Source organism: Pinus tabuliformis, chromosome X, assembly GCF_031772625.1.
Source record: "Pinus tabuliformis cultivar Carrire ecotype Pingquan chromosome X, CPIR1, whole genome shotgun sequence".
NCBI lineage: Eukaryota > Viridiplantae > Streptophyta > Pinopsida > Pinales > Pinaceae > Pinus > Pinus tabuliformis.
This window is the reverse complement of record NC_142308.1, coordinates 252,422,837-252,431,488: the sequence shown is the minus strand read 5'-3', so window position 1 is coordinate 252,431,488 and position 8,652 is coordinate 252,422,837.

Here is an 8,652-nt window from a genome sequence, read left to right as displayed (position 1 = left end):
TTTATAAGCTTGATTGTTGACATCTCTATCTTTTGGTTAGAAGAAAGATCTCGTGGAGTAAGATTGCATTCCTTTGTTCCCTCTTCACCGTGATGCTCCATGTGTGGACATTCTATTTTCCCACCTCTCGCCTTGGTGACCATCCATATGATTGATCCTATCCTTGCTCTAGGATTTGTTGCATAAGTAATCATTAGGAAAACTATTTTTATATTGATTTGGTGATGTCCTGGTTGCACTGGCTAGATAATTACACTTAATACTTGTATGATGTAACATGCATGTTAGAGTAGGATGCATCGCATGTTGATTTTCACATTAGAACTAACATCATATTCTTTTATCATGATAGAGTATGGAAATTTAGATTAGAATAAATTTTGTTTCTTGTTGATTTTTATGGCCTAATATTGAACATGGGTGATCATAAGACACCACAAAAACAAGTTGCCCTGTGTGCTTGGTCTTTGATATGTGCAAGTAACAGGTCTGTGTTCCCAAGAGATTGTCGGTATTCTCATGACCTCCCCGTTCAAGTATGTTCATGCCCTCTTCTAAGAGATCATGTCCTAGTTGGAGCCAGATTTCACCCACCACCCATGTGTAGTATCCATAGGAGAAAATATTTCTCCTATATGGTCCTCAGCCGACAACCCTTTCCAACCACCAAATAGCTCGATGTGCCACTATCTCTGCCAGCTAAGCTAGCCATATGCTCCCTCGCCTATCTGTTATGATCACATGTTTGAAGGTGGGCCTTCCAACTCCGAAGGTATGGGTTTTCATTGTGTAGTTGAGTAATTTTGCTTACTTACCATGGACACTTTTGGGCATGGATTAGTGGGGGCATTCGGCAGAAAGAGTCTGTCTGATTTGATGGTTAACATTGTATCTTAGTCCAGAGGGATCTCCTTTATTGGCTACTAGCTTTAGGGGTGGCACTACATGGGAAACCTCGATTGTGGTTGTGTGGTCCCGTTGCTCGACACCATACACATCACTCCCATCCGCTCATTATAACCCCATTCACCATATTCCCCATGCGGGCCCACATTTGTCCATTGGGTCCACAAGGAGTTAGCCTCCCCTTCCCCTTGTCAACACTTTGGATTCGGCCTGGAACAATGCCTCGAAGGTTGATACAAATAAAAGAAAAGGAAAAGCATAATTTGGCCACTCTCAACAGGAAATGTACCATAAAATGCAAAAGATGGTCGGGACATACAAGTTTAGCACATGCACAAAATACAAACATGGGCTCTACCCCTATCATCATGGCCATCATCTTGGTACCTATGACCCCTCATATTGGCCCCTTACATCATTAGGGAACCCATGATTGTCCCAACCCCTAGTGGGCGATGAACTACCCCACCTTAAGGGGGTATTCACTATTATACCCTACATATCATGCTCTCATCCCCTGGAGCCCCGAGCAGTTACAAAGAAACATTTATAAAAAGAAAAAGGCATATGAAAAAGGGTGGAAAAACAATGGCTGAGGTAAATCATGTACCATGATTACTCCCTCCTACACTCATGTACCCAAGTGTGGGCTTCCCTTATTTTAGTTACCCTTGTACTATGGCATCTGGCTTGGAGCCTTCCCCTAATGCCCCACTCCATTCCATCATTATTTCACATGCCCCCTGCCATTTGATGGATGTACCATGTGGCATGGACATGTCACCCCCATAGAGGCTGAAACCACCTAATAGGGTCCTTGGTTAACCTTCTTCTTGAACTTGGAGACACTTGTACATTCTGAAGCCCGTTGTGGAAGGGCATGCCACTATGAAGTGTCCACTTGGTTCCATGATTTGTAAGCTCAAATGCACTAATGTTTGGTTGTATTGAAAGGTGAGGGGACGTATTGGATCTTATGCATGATTGTAGGTGGGTCTTCGTTGGGGTTTGGTCTTCCTTATATGGGGTCCAAGCCCTCCAAAGGGTCATCTTGGCATTTGCAGTGTGAGAGTTGAGAGCCACGGGTCTCCACTATAGTAAAGAGCAGATTGCACTCCATGGTTCCTTCAATTTCACTCATGGCTTGCTCGTGTTCCACCTATTGGACGATGATGATGCACCTAGGCCACCTTGCCCAATCAGCTCCACTCCTGCACCACACACTTGGCAGCTGATCCAGGGCCTAGATGAGGATGTGTCTCATCATGGGAGACAATGGGAGGGCTTGCATCGTTCTTTCGACCCTTACAGATGGGATACAGGCTTGTTCGATCCATTTGCAGACCCATGAAGATGCTTTGTGCCCCCATAGCCACTTGGGGACACTGCAAGTTGTTTGCTTGGATATCAAGGAGCCACCCCCTTTATCACTATGTTTGGAGTTCATTCCTTCATCTTGGCACACATTGGACTCCACTGGGCCTCCTTAATGGCCTTTCGACCTATTGTATCTATTATTTTTCCCTCTTGAGAGGCTTCTTTTTGTATTATGAAGCTATCTTGGTGGGCTTGTCACCTATTTGGGGCATTATTAGGCCTTATTAGGCAAATGGAAACCCTTAAGAAGGATATATATTGATGTGATGATCATTTCAATTGGTCATCACTAGGATTTGGATTCGTATCTCTTCGTGAAATTTTCATTATAGTTCTTGGAGGATGAATTAGAGATTCTTTAATGCATTTTGATGTTTCGGTTGATGCTATCATATTTTGGAGCTTCTCTTCACAAATGTAATGAATGGATATACTTTTACTGCCATGTAAGTTTCTCTTTTATGTGAAATTTTCATTAAATGTTTAATGTATGGAATATTACATCATGAAGCTACTTGTGCTCTAAATTATGGGAAATTCTTAAATCACTTTGTAGTCTCGATCTATTGCATGTGTTTCTCATTGGGCAAGGAAAAGCGAATGTTCCTAGGAGTTGTCTTTGAAACCTAACCCTGAAACTCCATTCTCTTGGCAAGTCGAAGTATAAATCCTAGTTGTAGTTGGGTAGTTGCTTCATTAGGGCATGCGAAGCTGCGATTAGGCTCCTTGATAGAGCCAAGACCTTGAATCAATCTCATTCTTGACTCCATTCTTCCAACAGGCTAGTCACTAGTCTAGTCCTAGGTGATCACCAAAACGAAAATCTTTCGTACCTCTTTTTCCTTTTTCAAAGAGCCTTAACCCTAGTGTCTCCTAGGGCATCACATAAAATCAATTTTAGCCATCCAAAATTGATGAAACTCGGTCTAGAACTACACTGGTGTGTCCTTGAAAAGTCGTCCAAATTTGAAGCCCTTCCGACAATTGAATCTCAAGTTTTGCCAAGCCCTAGTTCAAAGGCCATTCTCCCTAGGTCTCACTTTGTTAGTGGCTCCTTCAAGGATCATTACATTAAACATTAAAATCAAATCTTATCTCTTTGATCCTTTCCTTCTCCTTAACTCGAAAGACCCTTTATTTGAAGCTTCACTCTTAATCCTTAACCTCGTTTGGGTCTACTAGGGCTTCTTTGTGGTCCCGCAACCTTGTCACTCCAATTTTACAAGGATTGCTTGGAAACCCTATTCTTCTAGGATTCTTTGGTCTAGGGCACTTCAAATGGAGAAATACTCCTCAACCCTAGGTCTAGGTCTCCTTCTAGCCCTTCTTGGAGAGCCATTCATCTTGCTTCTAAAGCAAGCAATCCCTATCATTAGAGTCTCTCCTTTGAATAGGCTCTTGGAATCACTACCTACACATCATTGATATATTTCTCCTAGTGATTTCCCCAATATTGGGACTCCTTCCCATCGGTGAAAGTCCGGAAAGAGCATGGATATTTAACCAAGGTGACAGTGGGTTATTGCTCCATTGTTGCCACTTGACCTAGTAGTTGCTCTATAAGAACCATTCTTAGGACTCCTGCTAGTTTGAGCAGTAATAGGTACCACTACAGCTACCTCAGGGATGAAACCTGCATGAATCCTAAACTCAAATGAATTTGTTTTGCTTCTAGATTCTTCCTCTATTCCACCTTAATTAACTTATCTTATCTTCAAAACTTTGCCTTAGCCCATGGTTGTAGAAAACCCTATTACAAACCTCCAAAAATGACTGTCTTGCTTCAGAAGTTTAGTAATCTGTTCCTATTAGTTTTCAAACAGACTAACAGAGCTACAAAATTAGGTCAATCTACCTTAGGATTCCCACAAGGTCTCACTGCTTCCTTAGATGTATAATTTCCTGTGGCTAGAACAAGAAACAAAGACCAAAAAGTAGAAAGATTCCGCTGCCTCCTCAGATAGATGATTCTTGTGCCAGAACAAGGGAGAGCGACTAGGTAGGGTGGGATCACCTCCAATGAAACTAGTCCAAAAGAGAAAAATGAGGTCTTAAACCCTCGAAGCCTCAGGCTCAACAAAACAGAGATGAAATAAATCAATCCAAGTCTTGCCTCAAATGCTTCTAAGCCTCTTGTATTTATAGATTTTCATGAGAGCGGGTTTCTCTTTAATTAATTGAGTTATGTTCATACCAAACCTCAACTTTGGGCTTTTTTGCCCCAACTACCCCAAAACTTGACCAACCTTAGGTATTTTGGAGTTTTCCCTTTTTATCGAGGACTATAGCATATGAGAATCTATAAGCTACTTTGTCCTTTGGGTTAATTAATTCCTAGGGGACATTACAAAAGGTTACAAAAGGTTGACGACAACAGGTATATGGTGTGGAGAATAAGGTATGAAAATCACTGCTTCCAACAACAACATTAGATGTATACCAGCACGTACAAGATTTAAAGTGGTAGCTGATTAATGCTCAGGTCTGAGTAAGGGAAATGTCGTGAAACACGATAGCCATACTGTTAAATTTTGTGATATGCGAGGGCATGAATAGGAGAACATCTTAAAACCTTCCTTCCTAACTGTTATGAAATGTTATATGTGATGCATGCACTAGTAGGCATATTGGAAAATATGTAATGTGTATGCATAAAGTTTAAGTGTACTTGGAGCATGTGCGTGATGTGCATGCAGACTGATAGTGATATGTTGTGGTATAGGTATTGTGTCTAACATGAGGACTAATCATGGTTGTTATTTTTCTGATGATGCAACTACCCAAGACCATCAACACACAGAGAACAGAGGAAGAAAGAAGGCAAGATGAATCGCTCGAGGGCTCAAAGGGTACCTAGATGCCCCAAAAGAGTAGCAGGAACTCCTGGATCCACAAACTCTAGGAACATCCCTGTCCGGCAATAAGCCATCCTGGAGGTTGTGGCACAAGACCTAAGGGACTGCTAGGTGCAGAGAAGGACTGCACCACTTGAACGCAGGCTGATGGGGGGTGTGAGTCCGTAGGTTGGAGGCTGTTGGGGTTGATCCCTTGGCTGGTTGAGGGTACTGGGAATAGGAAAAATACTTATACAATAAGTATTTGGTTGCCTTCTCTTGTGTTATGAATATATGTGCTTCAATTATGAATTGAAATTCTTATGGATATATTACTTGTTGTATAGACATGATTATAACATGCCTGTTTATTTGTTGAATGTTGTAAGCGTATATTGAACAATGAAGACCTTAAGTGCAACTCAAGGAAGCTGAAGGAATAATATGGGACATGAAGAGAATTAAATTGTGGATGCAGTGAAGACCAGTGACCTAGTAGTATGTGTTTATTGCTAAAGACAAAGGAACATCGGCGACAGTGTTATTCTAAGGGGGAAGCGAATGCAACACCCCTAGTTCCACCCCTAAATGATTAATGCAATAACCATGTATAATATGTGTTGGTTGGTGAACATAGGACTCATGAGGCTGGTATGCCTCTATGTGTATGTACATGTTAGGCCCGTGGGCCAAGTTATGAATATGATTAAGGTCGGTGTACCTATGTAATGGGTCTGAGGACCATGATCTCCTCATGATTATTAGGCTGATGAGCGAGGACATAATTAATTAGGCAAGTGAACCAAGAGTTGTTTCTGGGGCAGTGCACCCGTGTGTATTTGTGTCTATGTGTTGGGAACGGTGTGCTCGCATGTATGTGTTTTGTTGAAAAGTGTAGCGAGTGGAAGGTCTTGTCTAGTTCGTCCCTTAGCAAGAAAGCCCATGATTTGTCTTTCCTTTGACCATAGAGCGAGTTCATGGAGATGGTGAGTCTATTTCCAGTTCGTGGGAATAATACTCACAAGTTCATGCATAGTGTTGGAGGATCAGTTAAGTGGATCTTTCTTTAGTTTGACTAGAGGATCGAGTGGCAGTTATGAGTGCAGATAGAACGAGTTGGAGCTTCAATCATTGGTTGAAGTAAGGGCAAGTTGTGACTCCAATTATGATTGGAAAGAGAACCAATTCTAACTCACTTAACTTGTCAACCACACAATCAATGCATGCATCACATATAATCACGTTTTTTCATGTGTTTCACATTTTTTGTGTAATAGGGTCCATCGAAAGTATGAAACATGGGTACTCCTTGGATGAAAAATTAAATTCCGCATCCAACGAGTGCTCCCGCTCTAAATTTAAGTAAAATCGTAGGGAGATAAGTTGAAAATATGAGTTGAAAAAGTAGTTTTTCTATCTTCTTTTTTTTAAATTATCTTTTTTACCTTTTTACTCAAAAAATGGTGAATCATCCCCCATGGTTGACATCATCATATTGAATCCTACTGGTTCTTATAAAGTTGATTTTTGTTGCACATTTTCGTTTCGAGGCCCATTTTTTACCTCAAAAATTCTAACTCAGCTAACTTGTCAACCACACAATCAGTGTATGCACCACATATAATCACATTTTTTCATGTGTTTCACATTTTTCGTGTAGTAGGGTCCATCGAAAGTATGCAACATGGGTACTCCTTGGATGCAAAATTAAATTCCACATCCAACGAATGCTCCCGCTTGAAATTTGAGTAAAATCGTAGGGAGATAAATTGAAAATACAAGTTGAAAAAGTAGTTTTTCTATTTTTTTTATTTTTTATCTTTTTTACGTTTTTACTCAAAAAATGGTGAATCATCCCCCATGGTTGACATCATCATATTGAATCCTATTGGTTCTTATAAAGTTGATTTTGGTTGCACATTTTTGTTTCAAGGCCCATTTTTTACCTCAACAATGCTCTAATGATGAAGAATCTCTACAAGTTGCAGGTTGAGACATGTGCAACTTTGAGCAACAAGGCAACAAGTGGGCAGAGCAAAGATGTAGGAGAACTTTGGCACATACGCATGGACACTTGCATCATGAGGCGCTAAAGATCCTACAGCAGATAACCATAGGGCTATCACAATACAGCCTTGACAAGATTGGAGTGTGCAGGGGATGCACGCTTGGCAAGTATCCCAAGTCATCTTTCTAGGTCGAGACCGCTGAGCCAAAGGGATTTTGGAACTGGTGCATTCAGATGTGTGTGAGCCCTTCTCTTCTCCGTCACTTATGAGAGATAAGTATTATGCTACTTTCATAGATAATTATTCTCAGAAAACTTGGATATTTTTTATGAAGGATGAGGTCTTAACCAAGTTCATGGAGTTCAAGGCCTTGGTAGAAAACCAGACCGGGAAGAAGATCAAAGCAATGAGGAGTGACAATGGTGGGGAATATATCTCCAATGCCTTCAAGGACTTGTGTGCGGAGGAGGGCATTATGAGAGAGCTGACAGCACCCCATACCCCTCAACAAAATAGGGTGGCTAAGAGGAAGAACTGCAACATAGTTGGAGCCGCCAAGAGGAAGAACTGCAACATAGTTGGAGCCGCCAAGGTCATGTTGCATGATCAAGGACCGCCTATGCTATTGTGGGCAGAGGCATGAAACGCTATAGTATTTCTGCAGAACAAGAGTCCACATAGGGTGCTTGGACGAGTTACACTAGAGGAGGCTTTCACAAGCAAGAAGCTTGATGTTCCACACTTCGTATCTTTGGCACAAAATTTTACTACCATATGTCCAAAGATAGCTAGAAGAAGTTGGAGCCCACAACAAAAAAGGGTATTTTCATGGGTTACAATGAGACATCTTAGGCATACATGGTGTATATTCCATCACTCACAAAGACAGTTATCAGGCGGGACATGACGATTAAGGAGGATAGAGCTCTGAGGGAGTCCTTAGAGCGAGAGCAGGTTGGAGTACCTGAGGAGGAGCCTTAGCCAGGATCACAGATTGAGTCTCAGCCAGGTGACAAGGGGTCGCACGGCAAAATGATGAGGAGGAGAGACTAGGATGAGAGCAAACAGCTACTTAGTTAAAGACTCGTGGCATGGGGAGGAAGAGAGCCAAGTGGGTTGACATGTTGATTCAAGAGGCTAGGAGCATGTTGAAGCTCCTAGCTCTATGTTTAGGCAAAGCAAGCAGCCACAGAGGTACATCGTTTATATGGAACTGATGATAGAGTTGTTGGCCGCAGCGCCTTTTGGTTATGAGGCATCCTTTTAGTAGGTTTAGCAAGATGCCATGATGGAGGAATATCCCTCCATCATGAAGAACGATGTTTGGGAGATTCTGCCACGACCATAGGGAAAATGAACAGCAGGCTCGTGTTTGGGTGTACAAGGTGAAGCATGGAGCAAATGGGAGTATGAAGTACAAGGACAGGTTTGTGGCCAAGGGCTTCTCAAAAATTGAGGGCATAGACTATGATGAGATGTTTGCCCCAGTAGCACGGCATTCATCCATTAGGACGATTCTGGCACTT